Source organism: Canis lupus, chromosome 29 (assembly GCF_011100685.1).
Source record: "Canis lupus familiaris isolate Mischka breed German Shepherd chromosome 29, alternate assembly UU_Cfam_GSD_1.0, whole genome shotgun sequence".
In the NCBI taxonomy this organism is placed as follows: domain Eukaryota; kingdom Metazoa; phylum Chordata; class Mammalia; order Carnivora; family Canidae; genus Canis; species Canis lupus.
In genome coordinates, this window is record NC_049250.1 from 17,496,922 (window position 1) to 17,515,111 (window position 18,190).

The 18,190-nt window shown below is 34.9% G+C and overlaps 1 protein-coding gene and 1 long non-coding RNA gene across 3 annotated transcripts in view; one reads left to right on the forward strand and one right to left on the reverse strand.

The window, feature by feature from the left end:
- CPA6 (carboxypeptidase A6) overlaps positions 1 to 18,190 on the reverse strand; it is a 336,470-nt gene that overhangs the window by 112,279 nt on the left and 206,001 nt on the right. The window lies entirely within an intron of this gene.
- Positions 16,622 to 18,190, forward strand: part of LOC111093136 — a 49,705-nt gene continuing 48,136 nt past the window's right edge. The window contains exon 1 of the long non-coding RNA XR_005381075.1: positions 16,622 to 16,876. This is a non-coding gene — a long non-coding RNA (uncharacterized LOC111093136). The remainder of the gene's footprint in view (positions 16,877 to 18,190) is intronic.

An 18,190-nucleotide genomic window follows, 5' to 3' on the forward strand; every position in this document is an offset into this window, starting at 1 on the left:
GTAACACCATGGACAGAGCTAGAGAGTATAATGCTAAGCAAGTCAGTCAGAGAGAGATAAATATGGTATAATTTCACTCATATGTGGAATTTAAGAAATAAAACAAATGAGCAAAGAAGAAAGAAGACAAACCAAGAAACAGACTTTTAACTATAGAGAACAAACTGATGGTTACTAGAGGGGGGCAGGGGTGGGGCTTTGGGAGAAACAGGAGATGGGGATTAAATAAAACCTAATAAAATGGAAAAAAAATACCTAGAGTAAATTTAACCAAGGAAGTGAAATACCCATACATTTAAAACTATAACACAGTGGTAAAAGAAATTGAAGAAGACACCAATAAATGGAAAAACAATCTATGCTCATGGATTGGGGAAATTGATATTATTAAAATGTCCATACTACCCAAAGCAATCTACAGATTCAATGGAATTCCAATCAAAATCCCAATGGCATTTTTCACAGAAATAGAACAAACAATCCTAAAATTCATATGGAACCACAAAATACCTTGAATAGCCAAAGCACTCTCAAGAAAGAACAAAGCTGAAAGTATCATACCCCCTGAATTCAATCTATATTACAAAGTTATAGTAATCAAAGTAGTATGGTATTGGCATAAAAATAGACACATAGATCAAATGGGATAGAATAGAAAGCCCAGAAATAAACCCATGCATGTATACGATGGGTAAAGGACAGTCTTTTTAATAAATGGTGTGGAAAAAGCCAGAGAGCCAGAAGCAAGAGAATGAAACTATATTACTACCTAATGGTATATACAAAAATTAACTTAAAATGGATGAAATACTTGAATCTATGATCAAAAGCCATAGAAATTCTAGGATAAAATATGGGTGGTAAACACTGACATTGATCTTAATAATGTTATCTTAGATCTGATTCCCAAGGCAAAGGCAACAAAAACAAAAATAAACAAATGGGAATAAACTAAAAAGCATCTGTACAGCAAAGGAAACCAGCAACAACAAAAAAAGGCAATCTACTGAATGGAAGAAAATATTTGCAAATAATATATCCAATAAGGAGTTAATATCCAAAATATATTGAGGACTCATACATACTCAACTCAGTAAGAACAAATCAAACAATCCATTTAAAAAATGGGCAGAGGATCTCAAATGACATTTTTCCAAAGAAGCATACAGATGGCCAGCAGGCAGATGAAAAGATGCTAATCATCAAGGAAATCACGCAAATCAAGACCACAATGAGATCACCTTACACCAGTTAGAATGGCTATTATTAAAAAAGATAAGAAATAACAAATTTTAGTAAGCACGTGGTGAAAAGAGAGCCCTTTTACACTGTTGGTGGAAATGTAAATTGGTGGAGCCACCGTGGAAAGCAGTACGGAGGTTTCCCAAAAAATTAAAAATAAAACTACCATATGATCCAATATTTCTACTCCTGGGTATTTATCCAAATAAAACAAAAACACTAACTTACAGGGATGTATGCACCCTGTGTTTACTACATTATTTACAACAGCCAAGATATGGAAACAACCTTAGTGTGTATTGATGTACAAATGGATAAAGAATATTTGGGATATATACACAATGGAATACTACTTAGCCACTAAAAGAGAATTAAATCTTGCCATTTGTGACAACATGGATGCACCTTGATCTAAATAAATTCAGTCAGATAGAGAAAGATAAGTACCATATGATCTCACTTATGTGTGGAATCTTAAAAACTAAAAACTAAAAAAAAAAAAAAAAAAAAAAAAAAAACCTCATGGATATAGAGAACTGAGTGATGATTGCCAGGAGGAATGGGAGTTGGGAGATGGGCAAAATGGAGGATGGTGGTTAGAAGGTATAGATTTCAGTGAAATGAATAGCTCATGGAAATGTGGTGTATAACATGGTGACTATAGTGAATGGCATTGCAACGTGTATTTGATGGTTGCCAAGAGAGCAGATCTTGAAAGATCTCATCAAAAGACTTTTTTTAAAACTTTTTATGGGGATGGATTATGAGTAGTTTTATTATAGCAATCATTTTACAACACTGTGAAGTGCTGAATTATTATATTTTATACCTGAAATTAATATAATACGGTATGTCACTTATACTTCAAACAGCCATTATGCCCTTCCAGACAGGTGCCACCACATGCCCTCACACTTACCACCCTGCACCACTAGACTCAGGGTCACAATATGCCCCCATCTGTAAGTGAGTTTTCTCACTTACTGAAGTCAGTTCATAAAGTCTAGAAGTGACAGCTTCTTCAAAAGCCCAGGGACCTGTGCAAGGCTCCAGAGATCATGAAGAATCAGAGAAACATGACTGCACCAAATTTAAATACAGTGAACTTCCAGTAACTGGCCCTAAAGAAATGGAGATCCAGAAATTGCCCTTTAAAGAATTAAGAAATTATTCTAAAGATGCTCAGAGAACTACAAGACAACAGAGATAAGAATTTAATGATATCAGGAAAACAGTAAAAGAATAAAATTATAAGATCAACAGAGAGTAAACAAACAAAATATCCCAACTAGAAATTTTGGGGCTAAAGAACACAATGACTGAAGAATTCAACAGAGAGTTTCAACACCAGACTTGACCAGTCAGAAGAAAGAATCATTGAACTAGAAGACAGATCAACTGACATTATCCAATCAGATGAACAAAAATTAAAAAAAAAAGGATGAAGAAGAATGAGAAAAACTGTGGGACTTATGGGACACCATTTAAAGAAATAATGAAGGGTATACCTAACTGGCACAGTAGGTCAAGCATCTGACTCTAGAATTCATTTCAGGTTTTTATCTCAGGGTTGTGAGATTGAGCCCCACGTCAGGCTCTGTGCTCAGCACAAAGTGTGCTTGGGATTCTCTCTCCTTCTTCTTCTGCCCCTCCTGTTTATGATATTTCTCTCTCTTTCTCTAAGGTAAATACATCTTAAAAAAAAAAGAAAAAGAAATAATGAGTACACCACTGGAATCCAAGAAGGAGAAGAGGTACCTGAAAGGGGTAGAATGTTTATTTGAAGAAATAATGGTTGAGAACTTTCCAAACCTGGGGATATTTGGATATACAAGTTCATGAGGATAATATGTCATCGCAAAATTTCAAATGGAAAAGATCTTCTCCAAGATATATTATAATGAAAATGTCTAAAATCAAAGACAAAGAGAGATTTTTTAAAGTAGCAAGAGAAAAAAAATACTCTCATACAAGGGAATCACCATTAGGCTGCCAGCAGATTTCTGTCTGAGACCCTGAGGATCAGAAGAGAATAGAATATTTGAAGTGCTAAAAGACACTCACAGCCAAGAATACTTCACCCAGCAAGTTGTCTTTCAGAAATTAAGGTCAGATAAATATTTTCCCTAATAAACAAAAGCTGAGGGAATTCATCACCACTAAATCTGCCCTACAAGAATGCTAAAAGAGTTCTTCAATTTGAAATGAAAAGATGTTAATCAGTAACACGAAAACATATATAAATATACATCACACTGGTAAAAGCAAGCATATAGTCATATTAAGAAAAAGCTAGTACTGTATTATGGTGGTGTGTTAGCTACTCTAAAAGTTAAAGGATAAAATACTAAAAATAGCTATAGCTACAATAATCTGTTAATGAATACAAAATGTAAAAAGACGCAAATTGTGAAATGGAAAACAATATAGTGGAGGTATAAAGAGGATTTGTATGTGCTTGATGTTAAATTGTTATCAGAGTAAAGTCGATTATTCTATCAATCATGTTTTATATAAGCTTCACAGTAACCACAACGCAAAGACCGACAGTACATTCACAAAAGATAAAGAGAAGGGAATCAAAACCTATCACTATGGAAAATCATTAATTCACAAAGGAAAGGAGCAAGAGAAGAAGAAAGGAACAAGGGGACCACAAAAACAGTAAAAAAACAAAACAATGAGTAAGTCCTTACCTAGCAATAATAACTCTAAATGTAAATGAATTGAATTCTCCAATCAAAAGACATAGAATAGTTGACCAATTAAACAACAACAACGAAAAACCAAACCAAATAAAATCAAACCAAATCAAGAACCAACTATGTTCTACTTACAAGACACTCACCTCAGGTTAAGGACATACATAAGCTCAAAGGGAAGGGATGCAAAGAGATATTCCAGGCAAGTGAGCCAAAAGAGAGCAGGAACAGCTGTATTTATAATAGACAAAATAGAAATGTATATATTTAATATATAAGCCAAAAATGGTAATAGGAGGCAAATATGGTCATTATATATTGTCATTAATATGGTCATCAATAATAATAAGATCAATTCACACAAGAAGTTATAATAATCATCAATATATATGCATCCAATACTGGAGTGCTAAATTTTTAAGCAAATATTACCAGATCTTAAGGGAGAAATAGACAAAAAATACAGTAACAGTAGGAGACTTCAATATTCCACTTTCAAAGATGGATAGATCAGTCAGACATAAAACAAGAAAACACTGGACTTGAACCACACATTAGACCTAATGGACCAAGGGACATACATATATATATAACATTCCATCCCACAGCATCAGACCATATGCATGGTCTCCTCAAGTGCATATGAACATTCTCTAAGATAAATCCTATGGCAAGTCACAAAAAAACTTTTAGCAAATTTAAGAATATTGAAATCATACCAAGTATCTTTTTTGCACACAATGGCTTGAAACTAGGAATAGTAAGTGGAAAACTCACAAATATATAAAAATTAAATGACACACTCCTGAACAACCAATTGATCAAAGAAGAAATCAAAACAGAAATTAACAAAATTCAAAACAAATGAAAATAGAAATACAATGTATCAAAACCTAGAGGATGCTACAAAAGCATTTAAGAGTGAAAAAAATACTTAGATTAAGAAAAAAGAGGGATGCCTGGGTGGCTCAGTGGTTAAGCATCTGTCTTCGGCTCAGGGCATGATCCTGGAGTCCCAGGATCAAGTCCCACATTGGGCTTCTTGCATGGAGCCTGCTTATCCCTCTGCCTATGTCTCTGTGTCTCTCCTGAATAAATAAATAAAATCTTAAAAAAAAAAAGAAATTTCAAATACACAACCTAATTTTATACCTCAAGAAACTAGGAAAAGAAGAATAAACAGCTCTAAAAAAAAAAAGCAGATGGAAGAAAATAATAGAGATCAGAAACAGAAAAAAATTAACAAAATCAAGAACCGGTTTTTGAAAAAATAAGCAAAATTTGACAATAACTTTAGATAGGCTAAGAAAAAAAGAAAAATAAATAAAATCAGAAAGGAAAGAGGGACATTACAACTGATACTACAGAAATAGAAAAGATAATGAGATTACACTGAACAATTAAAAGCCAAAAAATTGGGATCCCTGGGTGGCGCAGCGGTTTGGCGCCTGCCTTTGGCCCAGGGCGTGATCCTGGAGACCCGGGATCGAATCCCACGTCGGGCTCCCGGTGCATGGAGCCTGCTTCTCCCTCTGCCTATGTCTCTGCCTCTCTCTCTCACTGTGTGCCTATCATAAATAAAAAAATTAAAAATAAGCCAAAAAATTGGATAACTTAGGAAAAAAATGAATAACTTCCTAGAAATTACCCAGACTTACCCAGAGTTACCCAGACTGAATCATGAAGAAATAGCAAATCTGAATAGAGCAATAATGAGTAAAGAGATTGAATCATTTATTTAAAAAAACTTCTCCGTACAGAAAAGTCCAGAGCCAGATGGTTGCAGTGGTCAATTATACCACGCATTTACAAAGGATTTATGCCAATCTTTATCAAACTCTTAAAAAAAAATGAAGAGGAGAGAATGTTCCCTTAAACTTAATATATGAGGCCAGCATTATCTGCATACTGTAAGAAGACAATGAACCAATATCCCTGATGAAAATGCTGCAAAAAGTTTCAAAAAATCTTAGCAAATTGAATTTAACACACATAAGGATCATAAATCCCTGAGACACAAAGATGGTTTTCACACATACAAATCAATTAATGTAACATACAATAGAATAAAAGATAAAAATTATATGATCCTTTCAATAGACACACAAAAAGCATTTGTTAAAATACAATATACTGTCATGATAAAAACACTCAACAAACTGATTCTAAAAGGCATATGCCCCCAAGTAATAAAGGCCATATATGACAAGACTAGAGCCAACATCACTCAAAGATGAAAGACTGAAAGCTTTTCCTCTAAGTTGGAGAATAATGATGATGGTGCCCATTCTTACTCTTCTACTTACCATAGTTCTGGAAGGGCTATCCAGAGCAATCAGGCAAGAAAAAGAAATTCTAGTCATCCAAACCAGAAAGAAAGCAGTAAAACAGTCTTTGTTTCAGGTGATATGAACTTATATATAGAAAATCCTAAAGACCCCGTTAAAAATCCATTAGAACTAATAAACAAATTCAGTAAAGTTGCAGTATATAAATTCAATATGGAAAAATTAGTTGCATTTCTATACATTAACAGTGAACTATTAGAAATTTCTAAAAATCTGTTTATAGGTACATCAAAAACAACAGAAAATTTAGAAATAAATTTAACAATAGAGGTGTAAGACCTGTATACTGAAGACTATAAGACTCTGAAGAAAGAAATTGAAGACACAAATAGAAAGGTATTCTGTATTCATGGTTCAGAAGAATTAATATTGTTAAAATGCCCATACTCACTAAAGCCATCAATAGATACAATGCATCTCTATCAAAATTCCAATAGCATTTTTCACAGAAAGAGAACAATGTGTATGTCATCTTTGGAAAAATATCTGTGCAGTCCTTCTATCTATTTTTTAACAAAATCATTTGGGGGTTTTGTTTTCCTTTTGCTATTCAGTTAGGTGAATTCTTTATATATTTTGTATGTTAACTGCTTATCAGATATATGATCCTGTGGCCAGGAATCATCTGTCCAGCAAGGCTAACATTCAGAATAGGAGAGATAAAGAATGGTCCAAACAAAAGTTAAAGGAATTTATCATCACTAAACTGGTCTGACAAGAAATGTTAAATGGGATCTGTTGAGTGGAAAGGAAAGACCACAAATAGTAGTAAGAAAAGTAGGAAGCAGAGGACTTCCTGGGTGGCTCAGTCAACTGAGTGGTAGACTCTTGATTTTGGCTCAGGTCATGATCTCAAGGTTGTGGGAATGAGCCCCAGATTAGACTCCCTGATCAGCAGGGAGTCTGCTTCTCTTTCTGCCCTGTCCCTGCTCATGCACATGTTCTCTCTCTGAAATAAATAAATAAATGAATAAATCTTTTTTTTTTAAAGTAGGCAGCACGAAAGCAGGAAATTAAATGTATCTATACAAATCAGTTAAGAGCTTCACAACATAAAAGGATGTAAAGTATGACACCCTATACCTAAAACATGAGAAAGAGATGAGTGAGGAATGGATTAAATTTAAATGGTCATCTACTTAATAGAGACTGCCATGCATAAGATGTTATATATAACCAAATGGTAACCACAAATCAAAAGCTGGTAAATAGATAGCCAACAAATCAAGAGAAAGAAAGCCAAGCATATCACCAGAGAAAGCCAGCAAACTGCGAGAGAAGAAAAAGTAGAAAGAAACAAAGAGAAACTACAGAACAACCACAAAACAAGTAACAAAATGGAAATAACTACAAACCTACCAATAATTACTTTGAATGTAAATGGACTAAACACTCCAGTCAAAAGTCATAGTAGGGTCCATGTCAAAGAGTTTGCTGCCTGTGTTCTCCTCTAGGATTTTGATGGTGTCCTGTCTCACATTTAGGTCTTTTATCCATTTTGAGTTTTTTTTTTCTTTGTATGGTGTAAGAAAGTGGTCCAGTTTTCCCAACACCATTTGTTGAAGAGATGGTCTTTTTCCCATTGCATGTTCTTTCCTACTATGTCAAAGATTAGTTGACCATATAGTTGGTCCATTTCTGGGCTTTCTGTGGAAGACAGTGTGGAGGTTCGTGAGACAATTGAAAATAGATTTACCATATGGTACAGTAATTCTACCACTGGGTCTTTACCCAAAGAATATGAAAACATTAATTGGAAAAGATATATGCCCCCCTATGTTTATTGCAGCATTATTTACAATAGCCAAATTTGGAAGCAACTCAAGTGTCCATCATCAATAGGTGAATGGATAAAGTACCACCATATATACAATGGAATATTACTCAGCAATAAAATAATGAAATCTTGCCATTTGCAATGATATGGATGGAGCTAGAGAAGATAATGCTAAGTGAAATAAGTCAGAGAAAGACAAATACCATATGATTCCCTTCATATGTGAAATTTAAGAAACACAACAAACAAGAGAGACAAACCAGGGGTGCCTGGGTGGCTGAGTTGGTTAAGCATCTGTCTCAGTTTTGGCTCAGGTCATGATATCAGAGTTCAGGAATCAGGCCCCACGTTAGACTCTCCAAGAGGTGAGGAATCTGCTTGGGATTTTCTCTCTCTGTGCCTCTCCCTGATCATGCTCTTTCTAAGATAAATAAATAAAATCTTAAAAGAGAGACAAACCAAGAAACGGACTCTTAAATATAGAGAACTGACAGTTGCCAGAGGGGAGGGGGGCAGAGGGATGGATGGAATAAGTGAAAGGGATTACAAGTACACGTATCATGATAGGAACTGAGTAATATACAGAATTATTGAGTCAATATACTGTAAATCTGTCACTAATATAATACTGTATGTTAACTGTACTGGAATTAAAATAAAAAATATTAATTGGAAAATGAGAAAATAGAACAAAAACAGAATATCAAAGAGAAATTGCACTTCCACATTCATTGCTGCAATATTTATAATATTCAATACATGGAAACAACCTAAATGTGTGTCAATGGATCCATTTATATATGTAGAGGTATATACTTCTCTCAATGAATATATATTAAAGATTATATATGTATAAAATAAAAGATAATGTACGAATATATAAAAAAGATTCTATCTATCGAGAATATATACACAACAGATATTATTCATCCATGTGAGAGAAGGTAGTCCCGTCATTTGTGACAATGGATGAAAATCGAAGACATTATGCTAGGTGAAATAAATCAGAAAAACACTGCATGACATCACTGACATGTGGAACTTAAAGCAGCCAATCTTATAGAGACAGTGAGTAGAGTGGTGATTATCAGGAGTTGAGGATGGGAGAAACGTAGTGATGTGGTCAAAGGGTATAAACTTCGAGCTATAAGATGAATAAGTTCTGGGGATCTAATGTGTAGCATTTTGATTGTGCTTAACAATACTGTATCATATAAAGTTGCTAAGGCACTAGATCTTAAATGTTTCCACCCCTAGATAGAAATGATAATAGTGTGATATGATGGAGGTGTTAGCTAATGCTATAGTGGTAATCATTTTGAAATATATAAGTGTATCAAATCAACATGTTGTGCACCTTAAACTTGTACAAGCCTGTATGTCATTTATATCTTAATAAAGCTGAAAATAAAAAGAATGGTGGATATAGTATGCCATTTTTGCAACACACACACACACACACACACACACACACACTACATAAACAAATTGGGCGAACACGAAACTAGGTGGGAGGAAAAAGCAATAATTCAAACAAGGCCATTTGAATCCTACAAGAGGATATTGATTACTGGCAGAAAATACTACCTAACTTTGCCATTAACAAACTTTTTATCACTTCCTTATTCCTCTCACTCAACTCTTATATATTCTACTATATATTATTTATATTTATAATATTTCATATTATGTATATTAATTTATATTAATATTATCCTGGTTTGAAACCTGCCTGCCCACCAGGGACAAGCAATTGGTAATGTCCTGAGAAGATGGGCTTAATCTCCTTTGTAATCAGAGAAATATATATTAAGTCAAAACGAAACAATAGCACACAGACGTGAGAGTTATAAACATTAATAAGTGTGGCAATACCAAATGGAGTCTGGAGTGTGGAGTGATGTGAAATTTCTTACACTGCTCCTGGAGCACATTGGTAGAAACATTTTGGAGAGCACTTGCCAATTTTTAATAAAGAATAAACATGTATTTCTCAACTCATCAATTCTACTCCTGGATATACATCCCAGGCTGTGTTTCCCAAACAGCTGGTGCTCTGGAACATCACACGGGATGCACAGGGGCACCATGTGATGTTTAAAATTTTCAAGAGAAGGGACGCCTGGGTGGCTCAGCAGTTGAGTGTCTGCCTTTGGCTCAGGGCATGATCCTGGAGTCCCGGGATCGAGTCCCACATTGGGCTCTGTGCATGTAGCCTTCTTCTCCCTCTGCCTATGTTTCTGCCTCTCTGTGTCTCTCATGAATAAATAAATAAAATCTTAAAAAAATAAAATTTTCAAGAGAAATGCAATGAGAATACTACTATTAAGTTTTTCAGGCCCAACTGCTTAATAAGCAGAACTGTTAGGTATTTGATTTTTTTCACTTGGCAATGTATCAAGGACATTTTTCAAGTTAATACATGCAGATCTGTTCCACTGTGTGTGGACACTGATCATTTATTGATGAATTTGGATCCTTAGAAAACAAATTTCAAAAACACAACTCATGTACTCTATGTAATATTTGAAGACAGATTTATTTGCAGCATAGTTTTTTTCTTCTATTTCTGAAACTCTTCCAAATTCTAAGGACATAGGCTTGAAGAGATGGTGTATTTCTGGTAATCTGGTTTTCCCACAGTAGGTCGTTGTGTACCAAATTAGATGTCTTTTCTATACTGCCTTTCTTGTTAAATGACCAACGTGCTTGCTTCCATTTTGTTGCTGGAACTTTACATCCAAGGTATCCTGGATTTGAATAAACCATATATATTCCCAGTGGATAATAGGAGGCTTTCCAAAGTGGTATGACCCTGGTTCTGTTTTTTACTTTGTTGTTGTTGACATCCCACTCCATCTTTCTTGCACTCTGGATTATCTCTAAAGTCCCAGAAAATCCAATGATGATAAACACACATCTATATAGCTTACACCCTTCTAATGCTGAAGGGAATCTAGTGCTCTGGAGGCCTAGTCCATAATCAACAGAGGGATATTGGGCTTTGTTCGTATTAACTGACAATTCAAAGAACCTTGTGTTAAATATTCTTTGAGCTCATTGGCTTTGGGATTATGTGTGATTGTGTCCCCTTTTTATCCCTCTAAATAAAGGTATGCTCCCATCAGCTGTCCTGAGCTCCATATAATTGTCATTACATTCATAATTTATCGCCCTCCTTTCTATTTCTGGTGGTTAAATGGGTACCATGAAATTCATCTTTTATTGATCTTTTTTCTAAGTGTCTTAGGTGAGGAAAGATGGCTGTTTATAGGAACTAGACATTTATAGGAACAAGTTTTTAAGACTGAACACTGGACTTAATAAATGATTTAGATATGTATTTGTAAAATCAACTGTTTGCCTGCTAGGGTGCCCTTTCTAGCCAAACAATGACTTATTCTAGGTTTAATAGGAATTAGGCTTTATTCAGGTAAGATTTTATTTAGATAGTAATAGAAATTGTATCTTTGTTACTCTTATTTCTAGTTCAACTGGAACAAAAAACATCCAGTCATGTAATTTTGCACATTCTTAATGACTACTTCCCCTCAAAATCTCCATTTCATCCCTCTAATCTTGGAGGGAATCATTATTCATTCCTGAAGTGCTAGTTTCATATATATGACTTTAACCCCTGAGCACTATTAAAAAGTTATATTTAGGTAACAAAAAGAAATAAAAGGCATCCAAATCAGAAAGGAAGAAGCATAACTCTCTATTTGCATACGACATGTTATATATAGAAATTCCTGACAACTTCACCAATAAACTGTTGGAACAAATAAATTCAGTAACATTTCAGGATACAAAATTAACATGCAAAAATCAGTGTGCTTCCACATGCTAGTAACTCTCATAAAGAGAAATTAAGAAATTCTTATTTACAGTTTATCCAAAAGAATAAAATATCTAGAAATAAATTTAATCAAGGAGGTAAAAGACCCACACATTGGAAACTATGACAGTGATGAAAGAAATGGAAGACGGCACAAATAAATGGAAACATATTCTGTGCTCATGGATTAAAGTGTAGTTAAAAATTCCATACTACCCAAAGCCATCTACAGATTCAGTGCAATCCCTATTAAAATTCTCCCTCTCCCTCTGACTCTTCTCACTGCTTGTGCTTTTGCTCTCTCAAATGAATAAATAAAAAAATCTTTAAAAAAGATAGATAGGAGATAGACAATAGAGAGAAACAATAAGCAACCCAGTAGCAATGAATGTGTTTAGCTTCAAGAATATGATCTTAATAATTTTGTGAATTTATTGTTCACTTTTTGAAGATATATAAAATCAATGCAGTGTCTTTAAATAAAGGGAAGGCATCGAAAAAAAAAATAAAATTCCAATGACATTTTTCACAGAAATAGAACAAACAATCTTAAAAATTTGTATAGAACCACAAAAAACTGCCAATGGTCAAAGCAATCTTAAGAAGAGCAAAACTGGAGGTATCACACTCCGATTTCAAACTATACCACAAAACTGTAACAGTATGGTACCAGCACAAAAACAGAGCCATAAATCAATGTAACAGGATAGAGAACCCAGAAATAAACCCATGCATATATGGTCAATTAATATACACCAAAGAGGCCAAGAATATACAATGGGGGAAGGGACAGTCTCTTCAACCAGTGGTATTGGGAAAACTGGACAGCCACATGGAAAAGAATGAAACTGGACTTCTATCTTACAAGAGCTGCAAAAATCAACTAAAAAATGGATACAAGACTTGAATAGAAGACCTGAATGCCCTGTCAGGGAATAGACTCAGCGTCCCAGGTATAACCCACCCTAACAGTATCAGGTAGGACTTGCCTAAGTTTATTCTTGCAATGCTTTCTCTGCCTCAGTGCCTGTCATGAGACTGTATCTGATTCTTAACACATGCTTTGAAAGATACATTATTAGACAACTACCTGCACTATGTCCACTTGTATTATGTAGCAGAAAACCATTATATTCCCCCTTCCCAAACTTTAAAGAGTATCAGACTTAACTGAGTGTTTTGACAAAATAAGGATTCTTGGGACTTATTGCCAGATATGCTGATTTCAAGAGTCTTAGAGACTGAATAATCCCTCTAAATAAAGGCTCAAGGGAATCTGTCTTTTAAGTAGCCCTCTAGGTAATTCTGAAGTAGTTGGTCTGATGAGCATGTGTTATGAAAGTCCTCTGCGTTTAGGGACTGCTCTTTCAAATAGTCGTTAATGACAACAACAAATGTAAGGATAGTTTTGAAGATAATGACATTTTCTCGGCTCACTTTGCACATCCAGAAACCCTCAGCAGCACTTAATCAAATACTCATTTTTAGTGACTCTTAGAGAAAGTTTTAGAGGGAAACTCATCTGGCTGCAAAAAAGCATTTGTATACATGTGTTGATGCAGGGATAGGAACCAAGTTCATTCGCAATTTGTCAAATCTAAATCAAACATACATATTTATATGAATTTTTAGAAAATGTCCAAATGCAGATAAAGTCTGTTCTGGGATAACCTGCATTTCTGTAATTCAACATTGCTTCAACATGATTGGTAATTAATTGTCTTAATCCGCTGGGGCTGCTATAACAGAATGCCATAGACTAGGTGGCTTATAAACAGAAATTTGTCACAATTCTGGAAGCTAGGAAGTTCAAAATCAAAGTGCCAGCAGATAAGATTTCTGGTGAGAGCCCTGCTTCTTGCTTCACGATGTCATCTTTTCGTTGTGTCCTCATGTAGCAGAAGAGGCAGGAGAGCCCTCTGGGGTCTCTTTTAGAACGTCACTAAGTCCATTTATGAGGCCTCTACCCTCATGACCTTAAGCAATCTCCCAAAAGCCCTACCTCTTAATACTATCACCTTGGAGATTAAATTTTAACATATGAATTTTAAAGGGACATAAACATACTGTTTTTGGCAGTAATGCTGGGTAATGTCAAAACAACATTGAATTTGCACTGGTTTATCCATGATTTTCCCAGTGTATTAATCTCTTACACTGCCAGGCAACAGGAGTTGAACATATTATACTGCCATGGAGCTTACAGTATTCAAAATCCTATTCATCCCATATTTTCACTCTTAGCTCTGCTTGGCCACTGCCCTGTGTTGGAAGAACCCTTCAGTTTTTGCTGATCTTTTTGAGTATTGCCTCTGTTGCTACAAAGCTCAGTGGTCTCAACCCTCCTGTCACCCCTTTCATCAAGCTACTGCTATTTTCTGCAACAAATACATATGGTTACCATGCCTGTATTAACTACAGTAGTTATTCATTAGGGATTTAACATACCTTTTAAACTATGGCAAAATTAGTTTTTTGTTGTTAGCATTCTGTATATCAAGTTGCATAGGTTTGAGTGGTCTGCGGCTAATTCAAAGCTTCTCACAAGCCTTGTCATGTGTAACACATAATTTCTAGAATGCAAGGCGTTCTGAAATGCATATATCGCACTAGAGAAAAAAAACACCTATGTTCTTAAGCAAAACAGAAATGTTCATCTACATGCTGTTTGAAGTCATTTATGTTATTGTTTTTCTCCATGATGAGGAATACTGAAGAATGGATGGGTATTGGCTTTGAGTATGGAATCATTTAAGTATTGCTTTTCTGCACCACATCAAGGGGTTTGGTTTAGGAATCATCTAACTTCCTACAGTGGCAGACACACAATTCTTTTAACTCAGCTTCAAACTGTATGCCTGTCAACTGAATATGCTGCTCAGTTTCTGTTTGACAAATATACAGCTAAAGACTCAAGAATCAGGCCAGGAACGCTGTACAAAAACAAGTTTGAGGGATCTTGAAGACCTGAGGTACCCATTAGGGGCCTGGAGTTTCTTGTGGCAGGGTATGTAATGAGAATGTTTAAACAATCTTAACAATTTTTAAGTGTACATTTCAATCGGGTTAGGCATATTCACATTGTTGTGAAACGGATCAGAACTTCTTTGTCGATACCCATGAAGCAATTTCCCCCACCTCCTAGTCTGCACTATTACTGTGTAAAATTCCTTACCATTTGCCAATTAAACATGGGGTGAACTGTGTTAATACCTAAAATCACCTTTAGCTTGCAGAATCATAAAAATTTCAGAGAGCCAGGGGAATTAACTTTAACCAGGCATGAGATAAATGCAGGAAAAGAGAAATTTTCACAATCCTAAGTGTAGAAATGTTGTCAGGATACACTGTCAGAATCCCAGGTGTATCAGTTCATAAATCCCAGCAAGGAACTCTTTGATGAATATTAAGTTGGCCTGAGGACTTCCATGGCAACTGTGGAGCATCCACTGCTTCTTTCTGTTGTGGTTAGCAGTGCCATGGCCCGGCAAGCAGAGTACTAAATTAGGGGTGGGGAGGGCCTTGGCAATGGCTTTCCTATTAAATGGCAATGAGTAAGTCATGAAGTCTAACAGCATTGCAAAGCTCAGACAACAAAAACAGATGTCCTTCATCCTCTGAGAGTTTTCTCTTTCGGAATAGACTCAGTGAAGAATCCTTTAGGGATATTTAGATGACCTTTTTCTTGAGACATCATGCTGCTTTATGCTTTGCTAAATGTCTAATCTGTATAATTACATCAAGGCCTCAAATCTGTTTAGTGTTCTTTGATGTGGATTATAGATATAACTCACCGCTTCTGTCATGTTTATCTCTGATATGGAACTTTAAACTTTCTTCCATTAACCCCCCAATATCCTCTTGGATTCAAGCAGAGCTTACTGTTCCTTCTTCTCCTTACCTACTCTGCTACCTTCCATTTAATGATATAAATGGGGAGTCTTCTGTCCTTTTCATCCTAGAAGCTATTTGCACATATTTTAGAACCATCTTTCTAGCCAAAGATGGTGTTATTTTAAAGTCTGTCTGGTTCCATATTTTATTAGCAAGACAAATTTTAGCCTATACACTTAAATCCCATTTCATGTTTTTTAAGAAAGAAATAGTGATCTAATTAATGACTATATAACAATTTTTAGAATAATGACATTGTATATTTGTAAAGCAGTAGTCTATAAGTGATTTTTCTTTCAATGTGCAGCTCTTTTCAAAAAGCAGTTATTTAAAATGATATATATGTATTTCAGAATGATAGACAAATAATGTAGAAAAACAACTTACTGAAATGGAGTGCATTATTTTCTCCATAAAATCTGGTGCTCCTCTCTCTCTCTCTCTCTCTCTCTCTCTCTATATATATATATATATATATATATATATATATATATATATATATTTATATTTATTTATTTATTTTCTTGAGCTGAAAAGTTTATTATTCACATTACAATGCATCCAAACCACCTAAACTATAAATCTAAGTCATCTTTAATATCTCTTCCTGGTCTATCTTCCAACTGGTCCCCAAGTAGATTGTATCTTGAGTATCTCCTTCAAATTCATCCCCATTACCTGAACTTCTATTTTCAACATTTCCCTCAGTCTATTTCATTATGCTCCCGACTGTATTCCCGGCTCTGGTCTCTCCTTCATCAATCTGTTTGCTTCTACAGTTGCTACAGTTACCTTTGTTAAATGCAGGCACCTACTGAGAATCTCTAATGTAAGCTATTGTGTAGAGGATAAAGTCCAAACCCCTTGGCAGTGCATCCAAGGTCTCTGGTAATTCACTGTGTCTGTCAGCATCACTCCCCTCACCCCCTCCGCAGTTACCCGGCTCCAGGGATACTGACAGACAACACTCTCTGCCTCCATCCCCTGGCATATGTGGTTTTCTTTGCTGGAAGGTCCTGGCTTGCTTCCTTACTATCTCCCTTCTATCTCCAGACTAGCAAGTGTGGTTTTGGAGGTAGATTTTGTGGGGAATATGAGGCTTACACAATTTGGGGGGCCCAGTGTAAGAAAAAGAGTACACAATTATGCATTCTCGTAATTTTGTATAATAACAAAGTAGAGACGGGGCATTGGAAGGGTCCCAGGCAAGTAAGGAAGCCTAAAGCTTCAGTGGTTAGCTTCTGGGTAAATCTGCCTCTGAGTTATTGCTCAATGACTTTTATTGAACTTATTGTTTATTAAACTTCCTCAGTCTGGCAGAGTGAGTAGGATAGTATGTGCTGTACAAAGATTTGTTTAATTAAAGAGTAAAATCCTATTCAGCTCTAAAGTTGGTTCCAATGTCACGTCTGTACAGTTTCCTTAATTTTCCCAGTTATTTGCTGTTTCTTCCTTTTTCTAGAGTATTTTGCAGACCCATTTAATGTGATACTTTCTACACTACATGGTTATTGATTGTTTCATGTGAACCAGTGTCCTCAAGTTTTAGCACAGGTCAGAAGCTTGAAGATTTGTTATTCTCTCCAAGTTCCTGACTCAGTAGATTGTGGGTGGGATCTGAGAATTTACATTTTTATTGAGTTCTCTTGTGACATTGATGGCCAAGTTCTATAGGAACTACATACCATTCATTCTAAACACATTCTTGGTTCATGGTAGGTGCCTAAATATGTATATTAAATGGAAAAATAATTAAGCATATTATAAAATTTTAACTTTCTATGCTTTTTGCAAGTAACAAATTATAGTCTTATACATAAATCTTTAAAAATTGACTTCTCCATTAATAATTACGGTAATTAAAAATATTGAGTAATATGTAGCATTTCTACTCTTCAATCATATTTTAAGAGGAAAGAAGGAAAATAAACAGAATTTTAAAGATTCAGACTGTTCCTTAAATTATATATTCTATATAGTACTCAGGGAAATGTTTAACATCAAAGTTATCAGATTCTTATTCTAGATCAGGGCATATTATTTTTCTTATTGCAAGGATAACAACCAAAGAATAAAAAAAAAGAGAATATAAAATGGTAGTTGATTACAATGATATCCATGAGTTTTTGATATTAAAAAATGTTCCATATGGCCAATAAAAATATTTAGTATTAAATTCCATCGTGTTTAAGATGTACACAGTGATAATTTTGAAAAAGCAAAGGAAAATGACAGAGTGGAGGCATGATGGAACATAATGTTAAGAAAAATTTATGAATAAAAGAAAACATATTCAACAAGAAAAAGCTTTTATAAGTTTAGAGCAATATTTGTACCTACAGAAAAATAATCAGAAATACACTGCTTTTATTTAAGGATTTAGCTAGTT